Genomic DNA, 26,852 nt, shown 5'->3' on the forward strand with positions numbered 1-26,852 from the left:
ATATATATATATTTTTAATTTAATTTGCATAATAAGACTTTGTTAAAATGCATTGAGGAAAATAAAGTTGTTTGCTTTTTAATTACTAAACCCCTTGACCACAGAAAAGTTTAAGAGTTAAAGGAAATCAGCTGTTGTCCTTTATACCAAAAGCGTCCTCAAAAAGCTACACAATTACATGGGAAAGCAGTTAAAACAGAAAAACATTTGCCTACAGAATTCTATAGAATTAGCAATCTGATTATTTTTCCAGAACCCCTCCCATCATTGAAAAAATCAAGACCCTGAAACATTTATCTAGAGGGCAAAATGTAGTCACATCACCTAGAACAATAAACGACACACGCAACAGGATTCCTGCCAGAAAATCCATTCAGAAAGATTACTGCTCCCATTCAAACCGGGCTTCCAAGGAGCCTGCTTCAGCGCCGCTGGAAAGCAGCCAGGCCGTGGGAAAAGCGTGCCTGTTCTGATAAGATACGGACAAACTGTGCTAAGAATTTCCACAGCTCTGCCCTGGAATTTGAATTACTTCAGTACGTCGTGCAGAGAGAGAATTCCAACAAATGTAGGTTTTCCACGAGTAATTTGAGTGTATTAGTTGAGTATGCTGAAGGATACTATTTGAAGGAAAAATAAAAATATCAGCAAGTATAATAATGGCTTGGAAGAACCTGACTTCTTCAGAACTGCTCTCAAAACTAGGCTATTTCATATGAAGGAGAATTTTCAACACGTGGTGCTGAAATTAATTCTTCAGAATTCAGCCTTGGAATTAATAATTTATCCTGCTTTCAGCTGCTTTTCCAGGTAATCCAAATTTGTAACTATTACATAGTTTTAGCTGGGAAGTTATGAACGGAAGGACAATTAAAGACAAGCTTCTCCTGTAAGGGTCCCACAGCAGGATTTTGTCACCAGCCCCTCCCACTGGTACCTCCTGGCTTTAATGGCCAAACTCCGTGCTTGCCGAGCACTGCTGGTGGCAGCTGAGCACAGACCTGCCCTGGCCCACTCCTCCCTCGCCCACTGCAGTGGTTCCAAGGCTCAGAAAGCCCCGAGACCCCAGTGTGGGCCATCTGGGTGTCACAGCCCCAGGTCTGGCCAGCCCCTGCGTGCACAAAGGCAGGGCACAGCATTGCCTTGGTAATCGGCACCTGTGGGTGATGTGAAGGGCGAGTTTGTGTGCATCATCCACTTTACATCCAAAGTGCAACTGCTCACAGTCAACTGCTGCTGTCCTGGTACAGCACAGCCCATCAGGTCAATGTGACAGCGGGAGCAGGACACCCTCTGAATGGTGTTTGCTTCTACTTTAGGGTTTCCCAAAACAAGCACTCATTTCTCAGGCAAAAACTTGAACTCCCAACAAGAAACTCCCAAATTACCTTGTATCCTGGAGCAAGAAGCAGAAAGTCAGTCATACTTGATACCCAGCACGCCTAGAAGCTCAGGCACAGCTGAGGGTTTATCACGGGACAGTCCTGTTTCCGTCAAAGGAGCTGCTCAACTGCCCTCCCCTGTACAGTTACCACCTCCTCTCCTCATTTGTTCCCCCCTTCTGTCCAAGGGTTTGTTTGCTTGCCCGGGTCACCTCCAGTTTCTCCTCTGTTCCTCTCCTCGCTCCCTTGCCTCTCACCCATGGAGAGGCCCGGAGAGCTCGCGGCTTGTCTCCCGCAGCAAGCCCTGTCCCTGCTCACCGCCCCTCACACTTTCTGCTCCATGCCTTTTTCAGTCCCTCTGGACCCTTTCTCTTTTGATCATTTCCACATCCCTCAACCATTCTGCTTCTCAAGCTACCAAGCTCAAACTGGTAAGGCTGAAATCCTTAGAAACCCTTTTCCTGCAGATACTGCCACAACCTTCCCTATCCTCAGGCTCACTTTCCCTCACCAGAAGCTCCTTGTTTCTGGGGTAATGATTCAAACACAAGTACCTCTTTTACACCACTGCATTTTGCCTGCGCTTTCTCCATCTGTTCCCCACACCCATTGCTCCCTGCCCCCCCAAACCCATAAACTTGCATATCAAAGCAGCAGTCTCTGCTTCAGGCACGGAGCGAAACAGCTTTGCGGGAAGCGTGCAGACACGACTGCTGAGCCCCGCTGAGAAAATGCATCCCTCCAAAGAGATAATGCGTGCTCCTGCCAGCCCACGCAGCTGATGTGTGACTGCCTCTGGATCGATGCCCTTCCCCAACGCTGGAACGATGCTCTGGAGGCGGCAGGTAATGGCATCAAAAGCTGGAGCTGTGAAATAAAGGTGTCTGTACCAAGAGGGGGAAAAATGCACTACCTCTGGAGGACAGGGGGGTCTAACACCAGTGGATATCATCGCAATAATTTGCTTCCATTCACTACTGTAACGCTTTCTTTAGTGTCCTTTTACACAACTGGGGCAATACACAAGGGCTCCACCTAAATGAGAATTTGGTCTTTTTGCTCTCAGCTCTGTCCTTCACCCACTCGTGTCAATGTCACTGACTTCTGCTGCTCAGTTGGGTGAGATGTCACAACAAATCTAGCCCTGCACACCTAAACTAAAAGTCTTTCAAAGTCTCTGTTGAAAGCTTTACACAGCTCTACAGCGAGACAACCCAAGTGCCACCCCGGTCCTCACGCATTGCTTCATGACCCAGGCGGCTTCCACTGATGTCCTTTGTGGCGTTCCCTGACCTGCTGTGCTGCATATCCTGCTCTCCGTTGGTTCAAGTGCTAACCCTGCTGGCTTCAGTGACGTCGTACTGGGCCGCTGTTAAAGCGGCTGTCGCCAGTCCTGTGCACACAGCACGTCCTGAGAAAGCACAAGCGCCATGCAAAGGCGGGCAAATGCTCTGGGCTGGGACTAAGTCCCTCAAAGGCAACAGAAGGAAACCCGTGAGGTAAATCAGCAGTAAACAGAGGAGGCTCAGACCACAAAGGAGTTCCATATTCCTCAATTCCTTCTTTAAAAATGATTCCTAGGGAAGGCAAAGCAAAGACACCTTATGGAAAACTAGCTTGAAAAAGTAAGAGTCCAACTACAGGCACACATCTTAAAGGAAAAGGAAATGAGAATGCTTCACACTGCGGATGAAACCAGGATCTGCGTGACAGGACATCCAAGGCTAACGGCAGCAACCATCTGAATTATAACTAGCACTGGCTGAAAAACACCATACTCCTGTCTCCTGGCAGAGGAAGCGGGTAGAATAGAACAAGATTTCAACATGCTTACTTCAATTCAATTTGGGGCCAAAAAGTTATAGATTCTGACATTTTTGCAAAACAATATTCTCAGAGTGATTTACTTCAATCAGAGCCACAACATAAAGTCAAAAGGAAGAACGTTGACTTGATTAAAGCAGTTTGGCTGTATTACTTGAAAATGTTGATGAAACCAGTGTGTTCCCACATAAGATCGAGCCATTTTAGATGTGCAACTTCTTTAAATTAAGAGGAGTATTTTATTGGGAGATGCTTTTTCCAGATGGTTTCATTTCAGTGCTGAAGGAGAAAGCTTATTCTAGGTAAGAAGAGGTGATAGGAGGCACTTTTCTTCACAGACTTGACACAAACACCATTTTTTTGTGTGAAGGTTGTGCAAAAGATGGCAGAACAACTGGAAGATACCGTAGGATCGAGAACGTTCTTTCTAATGTTCACTGAATAAAAAGAGGCAGTCATTTATAAACAAAAGTAATAAATAGAATCAGTTCAGCCCACTGGAGAGGACAACACCTGCATGAGAACCCACTGACTTCCAGCTTTGAAGATGTACCAGCGATTTAACCAGCCAGCTGCAGACCCCTGCAAACTGGTTTAGCTAGAACGATTCTTTTCTCTATCCTACCTCTCAATTCCTCACTAAATTGCCCTTTTGGAGGACGGTAAAAACAGAAATGGTGTTTTGATGGACATCATCTCCTTCGGAACAGTGTGCAGGGCCAGATGCAAGCCTGATGTGAAAGCAGAAGGTGGCAGCCATCTGCATGATCCCTCCTGTGCCGTGTACTGGGAGCACACTCCCTTCTGGGTGCAACTGTGGGAACTGGCCACTTTGTCCACGAGTCTGCACCCCGGTTCCACGCATACAAAGAAAGAAGCCAGTCTATGCATTAAGCTGTGGGAAAGCAAACGCAGAGTGGCACTGACCACCTGTGCACAAAGCAAGTTCATCAGCCCACAGAGATCCTACAAGCAATTCTCCTGATCTCCCAGTGCTTCCCAGTCCCAACTGGGTCAGGCTCAGGCTGTGTGCGACCAGGGACCAAACACAGCCCTTGTCTGTGATGCTGAATCTCTTCTCAATCACTCTGGGGAAAACACTGCAAAAAGCACAGGAGGAGGCTGAAGTGCATGCGCGCACCCACGCCGAACAACAAGGCTAATGTATTTCACCAGTCTGTGTATTTTAGCACCTCTCTCCCCAGCCAGAACTCTCCGGTCTGCTGCAGCTGCCAGCAGCTCTTAAATGGCTGCAGTCATCGTTTAGACTAAGGGAGGAAGAAGGGAGGGGACGGAAGGAAATATCCATTTAAGAACAATCCCCTTTAAATACAAGAGAAAATGGAAATTTGTGAGACCTTTCTTGTATGAAAAACAGAAAAAAACCCTGAGCGGGGTAACTCCTGCCTCGCTGTGCCAGCCCGTGGATTAGCTCTTCCCTTCACACCCTCTCCATCCGGAAACTGGTGATCTCAGCAAGCGCTGGAAGGGATGGCTGCTGGCTGCTCCCGGCCCATCTCGCTCGCAGAGGTAACTGAAGCGCTGTTCACGCAGCGGATGAATGGAAAGTGAAGGGCTTCCTTTACCGCTCTTATGCAATACACACTGCACAGAGCCCCTCGTTTCTGCCTAATTAATTAAATTTGAGATGGGCTGAAGCCAGCCTTCTCGTTTAGGGCACCTGGGTTGGGAAGAAAGAGAAGAGGGGTAGGATAAACCCCAGTGTAAATCCAGATTGAATGAGCTGCTTTTTCTTATTGGAAGTAAAGCACGAGATGCTTAGTCACTTCACTGTTGTCAACACTCCAGTTCCTGGCAAAATCAGCCTGTTTTCAGAAGTCATAGCTTTTGCAGGCAGTTTTCCTCAGCTTTATTTTCAATAAGAAACCGGTTACCGTTAACCCCCTTTTCATGGAAAAGCATAAAAAATGGACATTTGGGAGTCTGGAGGATCATAACTTAATTCAGCAGAGAACTCAAGAGTGGGACAAACAAGGAGCAAGCGGCACGGGATCAAAACTCACGCAGTTTCCCAAAAGCGGCTCCGGTAAGACCTCCCTTCCCAGCAGAAGCACCCCCAGGCAGAGATGCTCCCAACGTTCTCCAGGACATTCCCCACGCTCGGATCCAAACAGGAACCTGCCATGCTGCGGTAATGGAAAAGCGGTATTTCAGCTGAAGTAGCCAAGCACTAGCAACAGTGACCAGGCACCTCTGGGACGTATTCTTCCAGGATGTGCAGCTTTTGGAGCCATTTTTGAAGTCCTGGAGAGTGAATGCATCCTTTTTCCAAGTGAATGACAGGGCAGAGGCGAGGTAGGGAGAATCATATCTTGGGTTTATTGTGTCAGTGTTCCCCGCCACCCCAGAGCGGCCCAAAACAACAGGGCAGGTACTTGGCTCACTGGAGAGTGAAATTCTGTGTCACTGGGAGTCGCCACTGCAGCAGATCCAAAGTGACTCAGTGGGAGGATGGCAGCTGCAGAGGAGCGAGAGAGTAACAACTCACATGGGGGAAAGGAGGCGAACAGAAACACCGGCCCGCCCAGCGCGCGTGGCTGGTCCTCATCCCAGGGCCAGGGTCACGCAGCTCTGCCGCAGAAGGAGCCTCACTCTTTCTTTTCAGTGAAAACAAATGTCTTTGTTATCGATAGACTTTTTTTTTCCTTACATCACCAAGTTTCAGGTGACTATATATGCACCTCAAAAACAAAATTAAATAATCCAGCTATTTCCACAACAGCCAAAAAAAAATCTGGGAAAAGATTAAAGCAAACTCAGCAACAGCCATTCAAAAACGTTTCCCAAGGCACAGCCAACAAAAACTTGTCAAAGCTCATAAGTTATGAACTAATTTGCACAGAGAGAGCTCTTTTGGCAGCAGGCAAGCAGAGCGTGTCCCTCAGCTCCGCAGCACCTCGAGCAGCCGCACACATGTGGAGAGAACCCCAGGAGACGCAGCAGCACAGCTCCAGCGACGGCCCGGCCCCAGGTGCCATCACCAGTACCAGTTCAACGCTCTGGGCTCAGGTGGACACTGTAAATACCAGTAGCTGCTCTGATGGGCGAAGGAAAGAATTTTTTTCTCATTTGCTTGAGAAAAAAAGAGCTGCACTCCTCCCATTTCTCTCGGGAAGAAACAAATCCCTGGTTTCCACAGTGCGCCCCGTTATTTAGATACTTTTTTTGTGAGAAACTGTAACTCAAGCAGAACATACTCCTATACAGTCTCATAACCGTGCTCAAAAAGTATTCTTTCAGGGTCCTGGATTACCTTTCTCTCTCTCCTCCTTTCTTTCCCTATCTTCCTCCAGGATACTCCACTCCTCTGCCCTTTCCCAGAGTTTCACACAGCTCACACATTTGCAGGGCTGCTGCTGACTCTCACCAAGGAAAAAACAGCTGCAGCCTCAAGGACACAGGGACCCAAAATCTGAGCATCTCCCTTCCACCCCCTCTGTGATCCCCTCTCCCTATTCTTCTTTCTTCAATGAAATGACTACAATGCTACTTAGAACTTTCTCTAAGCAACAGATTCAGGCTTCGGGTTTGCTTGTTTTCTTAATCCAGTCTGCCAGCACTTCGAACCCCGCTGCCCTAAGCAGTGACCACCAGTAATGTACATTTCTTTTTGTCGGGAAATGTGTTGGTTGGAGCATCTGGGCACTAAAGAGAAGCACGCCTGGGTACTACGCACCTATTTCAGGCAGCCCTTTTGGAACAGTTGAAAATGAAAATTCCCCCACCCCCCTAAAACACAAATTAGGCAAAGGAAAGCCTACCATTTAACTGACAGCTTAGCAAGCTGTCATAGTTCAGCCCCGATCAGGACCAGACTACGCAGTCTCTCTCTCACTCCCCCCACCCTCCGAGAGAACAGGGAGAGAAAATATAAGAAAAACGGCTCGAGGTTTGAGATAAGGACAGGGAGAAATCCCTAAAGTTACCGTCACGGGCAAAACAGACTCGACTTGGGGAAAACTATTCATTTATTACTACAAACAGCAGGATAATGAGACAGGGAACAAGATAACCTCCCCCCACCCCTCCCTCTTCCCGAGCTTAACATTATCTCTACTACCTTGCCCTCCTGAGCAGCATGGGGGGAAGAGGGAATGGGGGTTGCAGTCAGTTCATCATATGTTGTTTTACGCCACTGCTTCATGGTCGGGGGAAGAACTCCTCACATTCCTCCCCTGCTCCATCATGGGGTCCCTCCCACGGGCCACAGTCCTTCATGGAACTGCTCCGGCGTGGGTCATCTCTTCCACGGGTGCAGTCCCTCTAGAACACCTGTCCCAGCGGGCCCTCCACGGGCCACAGCTGCCTTCAGGCATCCACCTCCCCGGGTACGGGGTCCTTCACGGGCTCCAAGAGGCTCTCTGCTCCTCCGTGGACCTCCATGGGCTGCAGGGGAACAACCTGCTCCACCATGGTCGTCAGCACAGGCTGCAGAGGAATCTTGGCCAGGAGCCGCATTACTCCTCCCCCTCCTTCTGAACTGACCTTGGCGTCTGCAGCCGTTCCTCACAACAGGCTGGTAGATGTCTCTCAGGATCTTTTTTTACATCTTATTCACTTCTCATCTCCTTTCCACTTTTTGCAACTGGGCTGGACCGAGTTGGGCCCAGTCGGCTGCCTGGCGAGAGGCCAGAGGGTGAGGCCTGCAAGGCACATGACGCCTACGCCTCCCCCTCTGCGCCTCTGCCCCCGCTCAGCTTCTTCACATCTTCTCTTCTCTCTTAATTTTCTGTTTTCCCCTTCTTAAATACGTTATGGCAGAGGCATTATCACGGAACATTCTGCTACCAATCGGCTCGGCCTTGGCCAGCAGTGGGTCCGCCCTAGGCCCCGCCGAGTCCACTGAACAAAGGGGAGCGACTTCTAGCAGTTTCCTACAGAAGCTGCCACCTTAGGCCCCCCCTCACTAACAAAACCACGACACAAGCGGCCTTTCTTGCCCTGTGCCAATTTTGAAATAATTAACAACTGTTTTCTTTGAGGGAAGACTGAAGGGAATGGTGACACAGTTTTCCACAGTCTACCTGTGAGGGAAAACACCTCACCAGCCAGAGGAGCAGCGGTTCCTCCATCGTCTGAACTGCAACCTCAGCACTGAAGAACCTGATTTGAGACTCTCCAGAGTAATTTGGAGGGGTTTGCTTCAGTCTACCAATTAATTCCAAACGAGTGTCCAAACAAAATGTCAATACAGTAAGTTTGGACTAAATAATTTTTCAGTAAATGTGTCCTGGCCTTGTCAATATCATGATTAATAGGGAAATTCTATCTGCTGATGAGGTTAAAATAACACGTATTGTACAGCGAGCATTTTACAGTCTCTTACTAATTTGGTTCACAGTTTTTCCACGACTTTCATACAGAGTTCTGTCAGCATGCCTTTTTTGATCCACCACACATACAGTTGCTGTCAACAATCAGGATTTCCCTAGAAGCAGGCTGTGAATCTTGGCATGTTCCCCTCAGAAGGCACAAAGATATTTCACAGTGTAGCGAAATTCCCAAGGACCCAAGATCAAATTATTTTCCTTTGTAACCTAACAGGATCCAAATCTGTCCCTCAAGAGAGTAAACGTGCTCTTAGTAACCAACTCCAGCAACAAACCAGCTCCTTTCAATAGTTGTATTCTGTTCCGCAGCTGAGAAAATACATCTCCTGCTCTCCCAGCTGCACCTAGCTGAGACTCACACGACAGTAGGCGAACTTCTGCCCACTCACTGTCCTGCCTGTGCTGTGGCTGTTAAATAAATAACACTTGGAGTCAGCGCACAAGGCCATCGCTGTCACTGTTCCATACAGAGAAGGCATTCTCTGCCCTGTTCCTCTGGATAAAGTCTCGGGGGAAAAGCTGGAGGAGGAAGACTCCCTAGCTGTGTGTATCTGGTGGATGAAACGCTAGCTCAAAGTCACCCATCACAAGCACACCATAGCTTCACCTCACACTTCAAGGAGGTGTCTCTGTCTTGAGTCATTGGGATCGCATTTTCTTCATTACAGGAAGTGTTCTCAGAATTTTTCATTTACAAAAATTTCAGCCCTCTGCATAGCCCTGAGCATATTACTACTGCTGGAATCATCCCAGATTCGCTAGTTCTGCCCTTGACTGTGACCCTGAGAGCTCGCTGTGCTCTCATCTGAACACAGTCTTTCTGTTCAAAGGAAGGGACAAGAAGAAGCAGCGCAAGAAGAAACAACTGTTCTGACCACTACTTCTACCTGTAAAGCTTATCTGGAGTAAGCCTGGCAGGAACAGAAGCCTTCGAGCTTCACTGCAGGACAGGCTGCATAGGACCTGCATACAAAAACCATGGATAAGGAGAAATGGAGGTGTAAAAAACACAAGGGTGGACGCATCTCCCAGCAGAAACTGGTACCAGTATCACTAAATAGCCATCTCCTTTGCTCTGCTACTGCTCAGCCCCATTTCTTGACTTCCCAATCCTATGGTTTTCCACAAGCCACGCAGGAGGAGATAGGGTTTAGAAATCAGCTCCACAAAGACAGGCTGAGTTAGGGATCCAGCCCTGTAATCTTGCATGGAAAAATGTTTAGCTAATTAATCTGGTTGAGTATTTGCCCAGATACTCTTTGGTACAAAGAAAAGGAACTCGGATTTATTTCAGCACTCACATGCGTGCCCTCTCTCCACCCATGCCGTGAGACAATGGACTGCAGACACAGCATATCTGTAGTGAGTGGACTGGATGTACCACGAGATTACCAATTATAAATTAATGAAGTCCAGAAAAAGCCATGATGATCATTCCTCAGGAACAGCTTCCTCTGTTATGGTGACAAAAGAAGTCCCCTATCAGGGTTATTATATATACCAATTAAATTCTTTGGCTAAAGCAAAAAATTATTATTATTTTAATGGAGTAAAAACTAGAACATTTGGTTAAAATGTTCTCACGGAAATGTTAATTACCACAGGCATTAAGCAAATGGAAATCAAAGCCTACCATTTGTTGAGCACTTTGAAAAGTTTTAATGCAAACAACGTGCTGTAAAGAAACCTTCAATTTTTCCTCGTGAATGAAAGCAAATCCCTGTAAATGAAGCTACATCTATCATCCTGCTAATCAGTCAGCAGCCACAGATGTAACCCATCAATCAAAATTGCTCCTGCACAAACTTTCCACAAAGGAGAGGGGAATTAATTTGGTTGGATACCAAAACGTGAAAAGATGCCTGCTCTGCTATTTCCTCTCAGAGCCTATCATTCAGAGACAACAATAATGCCAGATGTAACTAATAGAAGGCACCCTTGCCATGCCTCCCATCTTCTACCCTGTGTTTCTTCTGCACTGCTCCTCAACGACTGCGAAGAGTTGTGTAAGTCAAGTCGAGAGTTGCTGTGTGACTCCCGTTTTTGGAAAGCAAACTGTCCTGTGCTTCACTGGCTGGGCATGAGGCTGAGCAAGGTTTTGCGCCTTGGCGGCCAGCAAGTCTTTGAGGTGACGGGTCAAGCAGGTCGGGGTCCCATGCACCCAGTGCACGCACACTGCTTGGGACCTTTTATTACACCTGCTGCAGCACACAATTGTATGAACGAAACTTGATGCTGACCAGGAAGATGACCAGCTCCTACAGACAGCCAGATTCAGTACTCTGCCAGAGAGGACCTGGATGGACAGTGCTTTGAGCCCTACTTATCATTCACGAGATGCCAAGGCCAGTAGTGCTACCTGATTTACTGAAGATTAACATCTAGAGAAGTGTTTCAGAGGAGGCATCATACTACATGTTGGAGAAAGTCTGGTTTGCTTCTTCAGTGATGAGATCTGTTCTCTTCTGGGCAGCAAATTTAATTATAACCAACCTGAACTAGATTGAAAGCTATTTAGAGGCTGTCATAAAATGAATGCAGTTACTGGTTACTTTGAAACTCAAAGCAAAACCTCTAGTACTAATTATTGCTGAAAGGTTTCAACATAAACAGGAATAGAAACATTTAAATACACATACTACTTGTACTCCCCTGGGGTGCTTTTGCTCCCTAAGGAAGGTGAAAGTAAGGCACAACCCTTTTGTCTGCTGAGCACAACAAACCCCAGATCCTGAACTCCTTCCATTGATCTCAGTAGCTTTGGACCAGATCCAAATTGTCCAAGGTGTAACCTTCACTTGGAGGACAATTTCCTGGGGATAGGAGTACTGGTTTTTTCTGTATACCGTACAGGATTTCAATCTGACATGCTCAGCGATCATAAAGAGACAGTTTGCTATCAGTCTATATACATTTAGACAATTTCTGCCCTCAGATGGACGTATGTAGCTCTCGTGTTCACGACAATTTGTGGTTCTGCACCATGCTTACCCTACAAACCAGAATGACACCAGAAGAGGAAGCCTTGTTTACTCTGTAAGTTACACAGGACATTTTCTCTTACCACAGGAAGCTAGAATGGCCTGCTGCGTAAACACGCAACCCATACTCCTGAATATTTTAAGTTACTGATCATCAACAAATACAAGTACACCTGTGATAACTTCCAACTAAAGGCAGAACAATCAAAATCGGAAATCTCAGTAATCCGGAAACGCTAACACTGCAAAATTTGGCTTTGTGCTAACGGGGAACATACTATATTTTTTAAGGTATCTAACAAAATGGCAATTTTACTTGAACTGCTGCCCAGAAGGGAACAGGTCTTATTACTGAAGAAACCAACCAGACTTTTTCCAACAGTTACGAGAAAAAGGTAGACTCCATTAAACATACCAAAAAGTAAGCTAGCCCCATCTTCTCATATAAAATTTTGGGAAAATGAAAATATTGGTGTAAATTTTGCTTTCTGTCTACGGTCACACCCAGGTATTCCTCCGATGCCGGAGACAGAATCCAGAGCAATCAACTGATTACAGCTCTGCTTTGGCATTAAGTTATGCACATGCAGGTACACCCTGCTGATTTATACATAAAATGCTGATTGAATATTTTTAATATGTTCCCTTATAGAGGTGCATATCATTTAAGTAACAAGAACACATCTTTTCCTTTGGCATCTTGTTTTTGTTGAACATGCTAAGCAAACAGTAAATTGAGTCTGATTTTCATTGCAATGATCAATAATCCAAGAAGGTGGTATCGACTAGTGAGCACTATCTGTTTTGGTCTTGGTACATTAAAATACATATATATGTTTTGGTCAATATTTTCCTGGAAGGGGACAAAGTTATTTTATTTTCCAGCTGAAGAAATCCTACAATTGTAAAAATGATTTACGCAACGGAAAAGAAATCATTAATACAACAGAAGAAGAATGATACTCCCTCCCTCCAGGCTCGTTAAGCACAGTCCAGCACATGACTGGCAAGAAAAAATTGGATGTCAAAGCCACTAATACGTAAAAGATGAAGCCTCTCAAAATCACAGGACATTTGGTATTAAAAAAAAACCAAACACCAAGGAAAGTAAACCCAAATGATGAGGACTACAACATACCCTGCACAATGAAAGGAGAGGTGTTCCTGCTGTCCAGCCTACTCTCAAATTCCTGTTAGTGCTTCCAGGAATGCAGCCCCGAGGCCGGGCTGACGTGCAGCCGACTGGCAGAAAGAGGCACCTGCAGAGAGCCTTCCTGTGGCACGACCTTGCTTCACCCCAAAATGATGTTAAACGCTTTGGCAGCCCAGTCAGACGTTCATACCCAGCTGATTGATTTCGGAGGCTGGGAGAGGGAAGATTTTCACCAGATTTTCAAAAATATAAGAGTACTACAACTTTGCAGAATCACTTCTCTTCTAAAAGTAAGTTCCTGATTTCGGCTATTCAAAGTACAAGGAAGACGACCAGAACAAAGAGGACCACGAATCTGAGTTGTCTAAAGATCACAGGTTCACCTCAACTTCAGTTTTCTAGAAGTTACCTGACTGATGAACCTTCCTCTACAGTCAGTGGAGATGTAGGCAGAACTTCAGAGGACAAGTAATATCACTGATAACATGTTTTAGGATGGATGGATTGTCCTCTAGACATGAACTTGTCTTTATGCACAACACGAGGACCTTACATGATTATTACCTTTTCTCCAGGTAGATAAAGCTGAAGAGCCTGCGATTTTTCAATTTGCAAAGGAGAACTCTGCAGGGAATATGAACAAAACGTACAGAATTGTAAAAAAGACAGATAAACTGAAGAAGATATTCACCAAATGTAGACCACAAAAGTGCAGCGGCCAATGAGAAGAAAGCAGTAGTTCCTCGAGAGGCCAACTGGAAGAATTGCAGCAGAGCTCTGAAAAACGATGGATTCCATCACCCTAGCAGTTCTTCCTCATTTAGAAGAATTGAGAAGGAAAACAGTGCAACTTCTCACAGTTCTGTCAATCCTCAGTTTGACTTGTAAGACTAACTTTGGTGGAGGGTGCAAGCTGCGCATCACGATGGAGATGTTCTGCTCAGCTCTGTAGGGCTGGCTACGTTATACACTGACACGATAAGAACTGTCAGGATGTGGGTTGTCATTGCTTCCACACTATTCTCAGAGAGCCAAAGCTCTACAAATCAAGATAGAACTCATGCGTGGAGAGAAGATGAAGACATAGCCAATCTATCTGATTATAAATGTAACATACTCTTGTTACACATAGACTACTCTCAGTATATATATTGACCATGTTATATACTGACACTGCCTTCCAAGTCCTGATATATAAGATTTCCCATTTGGGACGTTTTACCAAATAAACGTTCACCTTTAAAGTAACATTAAGCGACAGCTTTCCACATTAGCTTCCAACGCGTAGTACCACCTCAGCCTAGAGGTACCGTTTTCCCTCAGTAGAGGATTTCAAGTTGTTTGACTCTACCCTGTATATTTTACACAAACGCTATTCCTTCCTTACAGATGGATATGATCTGTTGAAGACCTGGAACATTTTATCCCACAGCAAAACTCATTCAAAAGTACCATCTGTTCTTCCTGCAGGGGCACAGTAATGCCAGAAACTGTTTAACATTCCATAAATTAAGACCACATAATGGATAACTCATTGTTAAAGTGAAGCAAAGAATCATTTGGAACCTGATGACAGGTTTTGCTGGGATTTTGCCTTAAAAATAGTATCCCACATATTATTTTTGGTTTGCCTCTTTAAAAACTTCACATTCAACATTAAACAGCAAAGGCGTGTCACAATCTAGACCATCTTAATGCCTAGCTTCATCCCCACTTCCATCAGTGTCAGCAGGGTCCTTCCTGATAACTTCAGGGGGAGGCTTGGACTGGGCCAGTGGGTTAGAACAGAATCACTGAAAAACCAAATTCTGTTTACCCTGCTATGGATCTGTTGTAGATGCATGATACACTTCCTAAGCGAACAGAATTCAACCTTCAAGCTTAAGAGCCATTAAAATATGTCTTATTTTATAGAGGTTACACTAATATATCACACTCACACACAACGCACCGTGCGCCTCCCTGTCCCTTTAATTTATTGATAAGAAGCCCCAGCCAGAAATGAACTGCCATTTGCTATTCCCTTCTACATCCACACACTAAGGCACGCAGATGTTTAATCAATAAAAAGGCTGGGCATAAAATCTTGCTATGAGTATGTGCCAGTTGAGTCAACATTAAAACAGCCTTCATGTGCCATCCATACAGAGAAACCGCAGATTTAAAAAAAAAAAAAAAAAAAAAAAGGTCTACAACAAAAAAAATAAAACATGCACAAAAGAAATCAATAATGCTTAATTGGAAAAAAATGGCACTATAAAATCCCCCACCCAAGCGCGGGACTCGCAGTGGCACTCTGCCCGGTGCTCTGGGTTCCTGGGGACAAGCAGTCCTCCCCAACACGCAACTCTTGTCACACGCGTCGGGAGCGGCGTGGGAGCCGGGCTCCGGCGGCTCAACGCAAAAGTTATGCTTCTTAGGTCACCAAACTGCTACATAGCGGTGTGTTTCAAAACCTAGTAGTGAAACAGATATGTAGATGACACACGGTCTGAGCGGTAAGAATTACCAGCTAAAAATTGAGTTATTTCAGTCCCTAAAGTCATTATTTAAGATGATGCGTGTAAGCATATACAATTATTATAATCTCCTTGCGAAGCTCTCGCACTGCTATAATAAAATTTGCAGAAGCAAAGCACTTTTAGCCCCACCATTGCTATTCCTAGAGACAACGCATATATTTTTCCATCACATCAGATCCTGAATGGTGGGGGAAGGGCAGGAGCGGCGGGGAGGGGAATCGCAACTTGAGAAGTGGTAAGTGTGTCAAAATCCAAATTACTTGGAGATATTTTGCAGCACAATCCTCCTTTATGCTTGTGCAGCTCGGCTCATATGGCTCACATTCAGCCTGTCACACTGAATCATTGCTACTTCTTGACTTACATTAACAAAAACAAACCTAACTTTCACTTCAGCATGTGAGGTAAAATGCTCTCTGCATTCCCAGTCAAAAGGCCAGCAGCGGCATTAAAAATAATTGGTTTTGTAAGAAGCTCACTTCTGAGAAGAAGATAAAAAAAAAGACCGTGAGGAGCTGACTAATAGCACAAACACATGTGTTGCTTATGGAGTATTCTGCAAAAAAATCCGCACTGCAAAAAGCTTTGTCCATGAGCAGAGTAGACGCAGCCTTAGCAGTGTTAACTAACAAAGCAAATCCAGCTCTGTCTGCATAAAGTCTTTGAACAGTACCAAACAGAAGATATTTAAGAAGAGCTTTAGAGGCTGATGAACAGTTAGAAAGTAAAATCTAGAAAACAAAGTGCAAAAGCAAAGAGAAACACAGTCAGATGCAGTCTTTGCAACTAGCAGAACACAAGGCACAAAGCAAACCCAGCACTCAAACAAAGTTATTTTACGCTTTTCCCAGTAAATTTGCGACAAACGTCCGGATAGGAAGGGTTTCTGCTGACCTGTGGACGTGCAGCAGCGCGGATGCAGTGAGTTTCCCTCTCACCTTTTGTTCCCAGCCATGTCAGCTGTGCTCTGCTCCAAGTGCTGCTCACACTCCCAAATCCCCTTTTCCAGCTCTATCTGAGGAACTGCCCAGATTTTGCAGTGTAATCTGAGCAGGGAAGTACCACGGGCCTATGATATGGTTAATTCACTTTTTACCCCCCACAACGCCTAAGGAGGCTGCTTCGCATTTCAAAGCCCTGCCTGTGGCCGCCTGACCCAGGTACGGCCAGGGCAGCACGGGGGCTGCCTCCTCCACCCAAATGGGACCCTTAAACAGCTCGTTCCCACCTACCAAATCCTAGGATGGGGGACTGGCCAGGCTGCTGAGGCCCTTGTCTCTATTTCCGCAGGGTGCCCAGCGCAGAGGGGACCACAGCCCCCATGCCAAAAGGAGCCAGCTCCCCTTGCTCAGGGCCACCACCAGAGTACTGGGGCCACCACCATCCCCATGGCAAACACTGAAGCCCTTCAAAGAGAGAGCTCTGGTAAGGCTCACTGAGGCCCCTCGAGACCCACTGAAGCCCGGGCATCTGGTCTGATCTTCAGCAATTAAGACATTAAACGAGCTGTGCTGCAAGACTCTCATCCATTCCTCTCCAGTGCTGCCAACAGCTAAGCAAAAACAATCTCAGTTTCTTCTATTAACAGAAAAAAAAGCTTTCTACTACACACACACATTAAAAAAAGCAGCCTCTAAACTTCCTTCTATTCATTCTTCTGTTAATGTTCTTCTATTGTTCCTGACCTACTTCTGTTTTGTATTTGCAATCATCATCATGGTTAATGATGAGAAGACTATACTTCAGAGAACAAGGAAATGCCCCTTCTTCCCAAATTCTGCACAGGAAGAGTTAAACCAGTTTGAAACTGGTGCACACACCAGTGAAGGAGAAGAGAAGAAGGGGCAGAGTAACCCTCAAGTCCTGTCACTCCTGCTCCTCCAGCCCCAACCACTCCATCAAGTCCTGAGCGCTGCAGACCAAACCCCAGGGAATTAACAACCAGCACGGATGCGGTGGAGGTTAGTCCAGAATATTTAGGTCTTGAAAAGGGTAAAGTACAAACCATCAAGGGTTGTGCTATCCCCCAACTTTCCTGAAACCAAATTCCATATAATCCCAATGTCAACGCTGTCAATGTCTCAAACGATGCTAAATCAAGTTACACGGGGAGGCTGGAGGAGCCTCGCTGGCAGAGAAACGGGAGGTTTCTATTACTCTGCCAGCCCTAGGGAGATGGGGGAGCAGCTATAGCTGCTTTTAAACAGCTGAGAGAGGGCTCCTAAAACAGATTAAAGGGGAGCAACAGTCAGGGATCTTGGAAAAGGAAGGATGTAAGACACAAAGATGGCAGAAAACAGAAAATCTTGGGGGGAAGTAGAACCCTTGACCAGAAGAAGGCAAAACAATTTCATGTAAAGAAACCTGCTTTTTAAATCTTTGGCCTTGTGATTAACACCAGTTTACTGTGGCCTTGCGTGGGATTTCTGATGATGGCACAACGCATCTGCAGAGTTTTCCTTTCCTCCAACTTTCCTATCCACCTTTGGATAAACCAGTTTATTCTAAAGCAAAGGTGCTGGTTGCATCTTCCCTGTTGCATAATGAACTAAAGCCAGTTACGTTTCAAATCAGCTTCTGTTTCAAACTTGAAATAATGTACTATATAGGACTATTTCAGAGACAAAGATACATTCTTCAATGATGAATTCAAGAGCTCAGCTTGGAAATTTGATCCTGATCAGTTATAATGACGACTGCTTACAAAAAAGTAAGAAAAAGGAAGTGAAGTGATCTCAAAGGTTAGGAATTACAGCCAACAGCCACCTCTCTTGCTGTCTGGCTGTGTTTATGTCCACAGCTTGCACCTCTGCCAGGCACAGGCACCACCTCCATTGCGCCCTGGGCAGTGCTCCATGGTCCTCACCCCATTAACGCCGAACTTGAAGGCTGGACTCAACCATCCTAAAGGTCTTTTCCAACCTGAATGATTCTCTGATTCCATGACACCACACTCCCCCCACCCCTGATTCCTGCCGGTGACCCCTCTGGTTTCCGTGCACCTCAAGCCCAGCCAGGGCAGGTCACAGCTAACTGCAGGAAGCCAGCTCTTCCCTGCTTAATTTCATTAGCCTGTAGAACAGGCTATAATTTGCTGAAATGATGATTAATCAAATCTTATTTTTCTCTAAGGCAGTTAATGAACAGCCAATTAAGTGTCTCAGTAAATTCTGAACTAACAAAGGAATACTCGCCGAGTGACGAGCAGCAGCTACGGAACAAGCCAGCATCACAGTAAAAGCCAGTCTGGCAGAAGGGGCAGAAGACACGCGACTGGCAGGTCCTTTCACCCACATCACCCCAAGGCCAGCATTCTCATAATGCTTCAGACAGTCCCTAAGAGCTCAGAGGCCCCGTGCAGGCGCTGAGCGTGCCACGCACGGGTGTGCCACCACCCCCCCTCCTCGCTTTTTGCTCCCAGGGCTTTGCTGGTTTTTGCTGCGTTTGGTGCTGCAGACACCCCACTTCCCAGCTGCAGCTCTGCAGAGAGAACCGTCCACTGCCTCCAGCCCATCCCCTGTGCCCATCACCGCTCCTCAGGCCTGTAAAAAGTGAGGGGGACCATGGAGCACTTGCAGTGCCACGCAGCCAGGGGACACCTAACTCTGGGTGGGATGCCGAGGACACACGCCGCTACGGCAGCCCAACATCCAGCTGGAAGAGCCTGGGCGTCCACAGCCTGCAAGTTCAGGAGGGCAGCCACTGTCCGTCTTGCGGATCGGTGCGTATCTTCTCCAGACTCCAAACAAATCCAGGAAAGCTTAGTTTTGATCATATAAATCAGGATAAGATTAAGATATATAAACACAACATAGCACAGTACTCAAAAAGCAAGGAATTACATTTTTAAAAGAAGCCATAATCTTGGGTTTTTTTGAAGTATTTCTTCAGTGGGAATTGTGCTGGAGCAAAGAATGCAAAACTTAGAAGCTTCCAAGAGGGGGTCATGTGAAATTACTCTATTTCGAGATTTTTCCAAATCACTAACATTTTGATTCTGAATGCATTTGTAAGAATCTGCCAACAAACAAATTTTCAACACGGGAAGAGGCAAAGTTTTGCAGTTTGTAACTGTCCTTTTTTTTCAGGTCTAAAAAAAAAAAAAGACTTTGTAGAGAATTTATGCCATTTCTGTAGATACTTCTGCTATCCACAGTGACACTGCAGATTTTTTTCAAACAAAAAACAAACCCCTCAAAAAAAGTACAAAGAACATCCTTTGTTTCAGACAAAGAATTTCAGGAGAAACCACAAAATGTTCAAGTAAAACATTAAACATTTCATTTTCCACCCATTTTGCCAGCAGCCTAAGTTTTCCTGTAGTTCTAATATCAGTGTCAACAGGGAGGAGAGAGGAGGTAGGTCGGATGGGCTACACTCACGCTGCAACTCGAAATCTGTGCGAATTGAATGAGCAGGAAAATAGGACGTGATTTGCAGAAAGCATTTTTCATTTGCAGAAAGCATTTTTCTTCTTTAACGTAACTTTTCTTTTAATGAGGAAATGAGACTTACTTAATTTACCCATCGGGAAAAAATGCTCAAAGTTGCTAGTTGCATGATTACACAAACCCTGGGCTTGGCTCCCGCCCAAGCGCTTGCCTGCGAACACCTCGCTCTGTGCCTCATCCTAGTGAGTAATACGAACACCGTGTCCAAACGTAAGCACGTTACTGATGGCGGATGCTATTTCGTCTCTTTAAATGAGTTTTAGAAAAGCAGGCTTTAAACGAAAACAAAACATTTCATTTTAAACCCAGTGCAGACTATTTTATTTAAAGCACACTCGTGCTTGCCTGACACCACTGCCTATGTTAGTGGGGTTTTTCCCCACCATTGTGGCAGCACATGGAACCTTATAGTCTCATATTTGAGTACCACAGCGCCCAGCACTGCACAGGCACACTAAAAAATGGTATTTCTAGCCTCAGAGACAAGCAACCACAAACAACAGAAATGGAAGCAAGAATCAGAATTAAATACATGCAACTGTCAGGTCTAGAGGGATGCTTCATCTTCATGACAAAGATCATAAAGCGCTAATTTTTTTTTTCACTCTTTACAGAAGAAGAGATTTTAGTAAATGTAAGTATATACCAGCGATTTTCCTGTTTTAATACTAGCATCTTAGTTAATTTTCTTTAAATGTAGGAATAAGAATGATGCACTCAAGCTAACCTGTTTACCCAGACTGAAGAGACATTTTCACACGTTCTTGTTCTTTTTCACATCCCAAATACTCAGACACTTGCAACACTCCAGGGTATAGTGTACTATGTCAACACTTTGAGAAGAATGCAAAAATCTCAGTAAAAATGAAGAGAGACTGCTTATCATGCGCTCTTGCTATTGATGTCTGCATTTCAGAAAAACCCCCAAATTATTACAAACACTTTCCACGGGACATATCCTTCTGGATATGCAAGCAGCCATGCCGGGAACCAAACAGCACATCAGAAAGCAGTCTGTACTTTGGTTTTGCTCCACAGGCAAACCAATGTTTCAAAGCATACTGCAGTTCCTCTTACCGAGCAGATCCATTTACGCCATTTACCAATTCAGAACTATGGGGTAATCCCCCAAATCAATCTGCTCTGTACGCTATCGGATTCTGTCCTCTCCAAGTGGCTGGCCAAGTTTTACACATTAATCACACTCAGTCTTTCAAGACCATCAGCCGGTATGTTATATTGATTATATGGCAGAGCTCCACGCGTGAGGCAGATTAGTTTAGAACAGGAAAACATGACATGCTACCAGCTGTAAGTGAAAACTGAATAAGTAAAAAATAAGCCTCAACAGACCTGGTAGAGCCACTGGGAAAGCCCCAGCAGCTCAGTAAGAAAGATGTTCTCCTTTAATAACGACTTCATCAGGCTGTTAGTGAGGTGATGGTGACTGTCCTCCCCCTCAGGCGCAGCTGTGCTGGTGAGGAGACCTCCAGCTGCCCATCCTTACACCCAGCAACAGCCCGGCTCCCTTCAGATGTGGCTGGTCTGGTCCAGCAGTCTCTCAGAGCCCTCCCTAATTCCCTTCAGGAAGGAGAGAGACAAACCCAAAAGCCCCAGGATTATCTTCAATAGTCTAATTAGTGGCTTGAGATAATCCACTTGATTTTGCCTAACGGGAGTTAGGACGTGCTCACGCGAACTACGGAGCCAGTAAAGAGGTGAACTGCTACCTCCTGCCAAGAGGCAGTGACCGGGCACCGCTGACACCAGAGAAGAGGTCTGGTAACGGTCAGAGAGGTCACATATCTGCACAGATGCCCACCCTCAACCCCCATCTCAAGAGGTTTCAGAAGGTGCAAACCAGATCAAATAACTCTGCCCAGTAGAGTTGCTAGCATCTTCTCTACCAACTCCACTAAAAGCCAGTAATACATTCTGCAAATCAAAACTATATTAAAAATTAAAAAAAAATGAGCTTTGGTACCAAAACTAAAATCTGCCGGCCTGTTCCCATGCAAAAATCCATCACGAGTGATACATTTGTGGAGGACAGCTGGAACAAATCCATGACATTTAATAACATGGTAAAAGCAAACCTTGAGCAAACAACTTTAAATCATTTGAAATACTACTGTGAATAGATGAAACTTTACAGCACTCACATGTTACAACAATTAATCATTTCTAAACAGTTGTTTTTAATTCTTAAAAAAAAATCATCGTTTGCAGAAGTTTTTTTTGTTCCCATTCCAGACACATATTTAAAGTGGCACTCTCCTGTGAAAAGGTTTCAGGCTACACAACACTTCAGAGTTTTATGCTGTCTCTCTCCTATCTAAAGATTCATGACACCAGCAAAACAGTACTTTTCCATCTTCTTTTTATTTTTTTTTATAAACAACCTGGCCCCCAAAGCCCAGGGCGCAGTACGGAAAAGCAAAGGTCCTAGAAGTTGTTTCTATAAAATGCTTCAAAGAAACAGAGACAGCAAATTGCCTTTTCATTTAAATTGGAATTCAGATCTCATAGGCATCCTCTAAACCTCCACAGCATGCATATCCAGTATCATTCTAAATGGCTCACAGATACTCCAGTAAAAGAACAAGTCTGTCCTTCCATGTGTAAAATAGCTGTTCAGTCTCAGCCACACAGGCTGGTCCCACTGGTGATGGTCACAGAGCACCAGTGACCTGTGAAATGTCCCAGGAAGAACCGTTAACGGGACTGCGCTAAGAGCTGGGGGACAGGTACCAAGCTGAAACGACTTAGGACAGCACAAAGATGAGTGTGAGGGGCACATCTTAAGCTGATTCTGTCTGACAAAGGCGGTTTAAGTTGACACTGGACAAATAGCTGAGCTCTCACTTAAGCAAAGCCTGTGGGACACACAGGCAAGCTCTCACGGACATGGCTACAGCAGGAGTTGGCTGAGGACCAGCAGCCAGCTGGTAGTCCCCCCACCACATGTCTGGCAGGAGGGACAGAGAGAACATTCACTGTGCTAGTGCAGACTCAGCTAATTCAAGCCAAAAACAAAGGTGGTTTGAGCTAACCTGGCTGCCTTTGCAGTGAAGTGGATTAAGAACACCCATAAGACCCCTTCTGCCAGCTCTGTTTGGGATATAATCTTTGCTGGGTATATTTTTGACTTCCAAAAAGTCATGTATCCCTGCCCCAGGAACTGCTTTCTCTCTCCTTCCATCACAAGTCTAGACCACGTTAAGATCCTCTTTTGACTACACATGTACAGGTGTGAGGGGTTAGCAGTTACTAAAAGGTTTTGTGGATATTGGAAAAAATTAGCTCCCTGTCTCCAAGGCGTGTTCACAGAATAGAGTCAAGAGTCAAAACAAGAATTGACCTAAAAGAAGTTTCATGCTAAGGATCAAAAAAACAAAACAAAAAAAAAAAAAAAACAACCCAAACCAGACACTCCTACCAAAACAGGCAGGAAAAAGTCTGTGAGGTGAGAAGGGAGACTTTTTAAGCCCTCACTTCACGAGAAGGAGCGTGTAACGCACTTCTTCACGACTTTTCCTCTCCAGGGTCCCCGGAGCCCAGACCACCTCCAGATTGCAGGAGCAGCGCAGCTCTCCATCGCGCCTGGGGCCGGGCACGCAGCCGTACCACGGCGGGACCGCCGGCACAGAAGTGCTTCTCACGCTCCCGTCTCCACCCACGGCTCCACAATACCGGATTCCTGGCACCGGTTTGGACAGCTCGGCAGTCGTTGCCTGCCTTCATTCATAAAAACGAGAGCACACTGATGAAAGCCACAGGCTCCAGTGCACCCAGCAAGAAATGTCAGTGACATCTCCCGGTGAAACATTTACCTCCACGGCTGCCCCTACGCGGCAAGCCCGGAGGTCACATCTGGACAACGAAGTCAGAGCAAGTTGCGTGCGTGGATCAGTGAACTTCTCCCTGCTTTTGGATTCAGTCCACAAAGTTCATTAGCAAACAAGACAGGCAGGAACGTATGTCTGTGTTAAAGCAGACTCGGAGATGTAATTAACACAGCTTCATTTTAATGAATAATATATTAGGTTTGTAACACACAAGAATGAGAAGGTAACTCAAAGGGTCTGGTCTTGCTCTAATCACGTTCAGCAGAAAAGGAGTGGATCCAGGCCACAAGAGAGCTGCGATTTCTTTATACCTAAGTGGGATACATGTTTGTTTCAACAGCTTGATTTCTTACAAAAAGACCACAATAATGTAAGCAGAAGAAACCAAACCACTTTTTGGAAAGCCCCTTTCAGAAGTCTCTTTCTCCTAGCTCCTAATTTATACGAACATGAAATCAGAAAGGGACCTTTTGGGATATGAAATCCAGGCCCCTGTTCTTAAAGGCAACGTCACTTCCAGCAAAAAGAAAGGTTAATATTATGCCAGCGAGCTGGAAGGAAATCAGATTTCTAATGCAAGAGAATGAGGGCAAAAGCTAAACAAAAGTGCATGCATGAGCCCATATCACTGTATCAGAGCGTTACTCTAAACACATGGGCTGTTGGTACATCTGAGAGGAGGTAAGAGGCAGAGTAAGAGTCAAGGTTGTTTCTGCCACTAGGGATCTGCACACAACAAAAAACCACCTCGGTACAGTTCAGCCCTGGGACAGAGGAGGCAGCAGAGCTCCCGGCAGGCACAGCCCTCTCCCAGGGCAGTGTGAGGCCACCTGGCCCACAGTTGAAGGCGCATGGAACAGGCATCAGCCCTCTGTACTGGTGGGCCAGCTAGCAGCAGCCTGGTTTATGCAGGGTATGATGCTGAAAAGCAAGAAGACAGCTGTAGAAGCATGTGCCTAAGTCTTTCACCAACCACAAAATTCTCTGGATAATTTAAGGGACGCTTCTGGTTTTGCCAGAGGCCATTAAATCCCACCTCTTACCCACAAACCAGGGGAAGAATCTCCCAGGCATGGAGAAATTCCCGAAGAACAGTTTGAAAGAGAAGACCGACACTGTAAACGTTTGTCATCTCCCGGAATAAAGGAAAGAAGGCAGCTGTGATGAGCATGGTTGGCAGTAGGCTCAGTTTGGTTTACACAGGATGCAAAATCTAAGGATAAGGAAGGACAGCCAAGGAACCCTCCATACCCAACAGCCTCCATGCAGGCTCTCAGAACTGAGAGTACATACCAGACGCTACAGCAATGAGAGCCACAGAAGCCCTTGGAGGTTCCAACATACACAAAAAAGGCACAAAAGCCATCATTTTTAAGACAGAGTGAAAGCAGGTCACAGCCTGGAGATGGGAGGAACGGACATCCACAGGGGTGGAGTGGTTCTGGCAGCGTTGAAATGCCCTAGCACCGTCCCTCCTGTTGCTGAGGAACTGTCCAGCAAAACAAAATATTTCCGAAAAGTATAATAACAGGGCTGAATATCAACCTGAGAGATAGCAGCTGAGAAGATGCCATCTCCTGACTGCACTGCTGCTCTACAGCAATCTACCACCAGAGCCAAAAGCCAGCTTGGGATTTCTGGTGGGCTTCATCTTGCGCATACGCAAGAGGAAAGCCACACCACGAGCGCTCCAGTGCAGATTCCTGTGTGCTCACGGGCCTTTTCCAGTGGGCCAACTGATCCTCAGCTATGCTCACCAACCACCCCTCACGTTTGTGGGCGCTTGTTGCTCTCCCATGCTGCACGCCTGAGCGGGACAGAAGGTTCTGATGGCACTGGAATGTCACCTTTAATGCCACCAAGCACCGTGGGGCTCGCTGCCCATCACCATCCCTGAAAGGCTACCTACCACTCAGGGCACAAACTGAATAAATACACCTTCCTTCAGCTTCAAGCAGATCAGATAAATTTAGAAGTATATAATGCCACATTATCACCTCATGCAACTGAAAAGGTGTTAAATTGGGTGCTTGGAAGGAAGGAAAAAGAGTGAGAGATCCCTCCAATCACAGAAACTGATTGGAATTAAAAGGAAAACATTTTTCTTAGTAATTAAACACACTGCAAGGCTAGCATTTACCTGTTACCTATCCCAGTATAGTTTGCAAAGGAGCTTACTGTGGCATGCTCAGACCAGCAGCCCCACAGGAATCCCTGAGGAGTTACCAGCACTGAAGGCCTCAGCTCCTTTGCCATCGATTTCTTCTCTTTGCTGGAGAAGGTAAAGCTCCAGCCACCTCACTGAATTCAATAAGTCCTGCTCAAATTCTGTCTGTGAGACAGAATACCTGGATACCATTAAAATAATATGGCTGCTGAAGAACAAGGCAGCACTGGAAAAGGTTTGCCAACACAGTAATGCCAATTAAGGGTGTGATTTTTGGATTATATTTTTACGCCAACACCAGCCCTATTTATGCTGGTGTAAGCGTCTTCAAAGTGATCCTGAAGGTCCAGCTGACTCAATTTGGAAAAATAAGCAGTTAAAAGACCCCTTTTTAACCTCTACAGGCCCCACTCTGCCATTATATTCTGCCCATCTTTCATATCAAAGATAGTTCCATCCATTCCACTAACGAGGGTGTTTTACATCCAGAAAGCTGCATCCTTCCCAGGTAATTGTACACCCACTAACCATATACCACAAGCTGCAGTTTTTGTTGTTAAATGACACTCTAACCGAGTTATAAGTAAAGCCATGTTTATGGGATGTGGCCGTAGCCTCCCTCTGCAACTGAAAGGACAAGGATGCCTGAAACAAAGATGTCCCAGGAGGAGGAGCAGGAAGGAGAGGATTCAGGCACTGATGGTCTGTTCGGAAACCACAGAACAGATACACTCACGAGCACCACCCCCCTACTCATCACCTACGAGTGCAAAACAACAAAACTCCGTACTAGAACTCAGCAACAACAACATCCTTTGCTTCGATACAGGCTTAGAGAAAAACCTCAACGCCAACGCGGCACCAGAAAGCTCAAAGGACCTTCCTGCAGGTGGTACAGACCACGCGCCCACCCCCACTGCCCCAGGCCTCGCTCCCCACGGGTGGCTCAGCTCTGGGTGGACAGGCAGGCTCCAGCACAAGCCCCTGAGTGACAAGAGGAAGAGATAAGGTGAGGGGAGGCGTGGGGCAGAGAACAGGCTGGCTCTCACTCAAGTCCTGGACGCGCCGTGAGCGTTTCTGCTTCCAAGGGCTGGATTTCTCCAGCGACCCTGCAAGCCTGGTCCCCCAAACCTCCCCGACACAGCCCCCTGGTCCACTCTGCCAGGGAGGCAG

The 26,852-nt window shown here is 45.9% G+C and overlaps 1 protein-coding gene across 3 annotated transcripts in view; it reads right to left on the reverse strand.

Annotated features, from left to right (window-relative positions):
• Nucleotides 1–26,852, reverse strand: part of FBLN2 (fibulin 2) — a 103,488-nt gene that overhangs the window by 75,855 nt on the left and 781 nt on the right. Inside the window, exon 1 of one of the 3 annotated variants that reach the window (XM_086755776.1) lies at nucleotides 13,101–13,201. The exons of the other annotated variants lie outside the window; for them this stretch is intronic. The gene's annotated coding sequence lies outside the window, so the exon portion shown is untranslated. Of the gene's footprint in view, nucleotides 1–13,100; nucleotides 13,202–26,852 lie in introns of those variants that run through there. 3 annotated transcript variants of the gene reach the window in all.

The sequence above is a fragment of the Chlamydotis macqueenii genome, chromosome 10 (assembly GCF_036417535.1).
Source record: "Chlamydotis macqueenii isolate bChlMac1 chromosome 10, bChlMac1.mat, whole genome shotgun sequence".
In the NCBI taxonomy this organism is placed as follows: Eukaryota; Metazoa; Chordata; class Aves; order Otidiformes; family Otididae; genus Chlamydotis; species Chlamydotis macqueenii.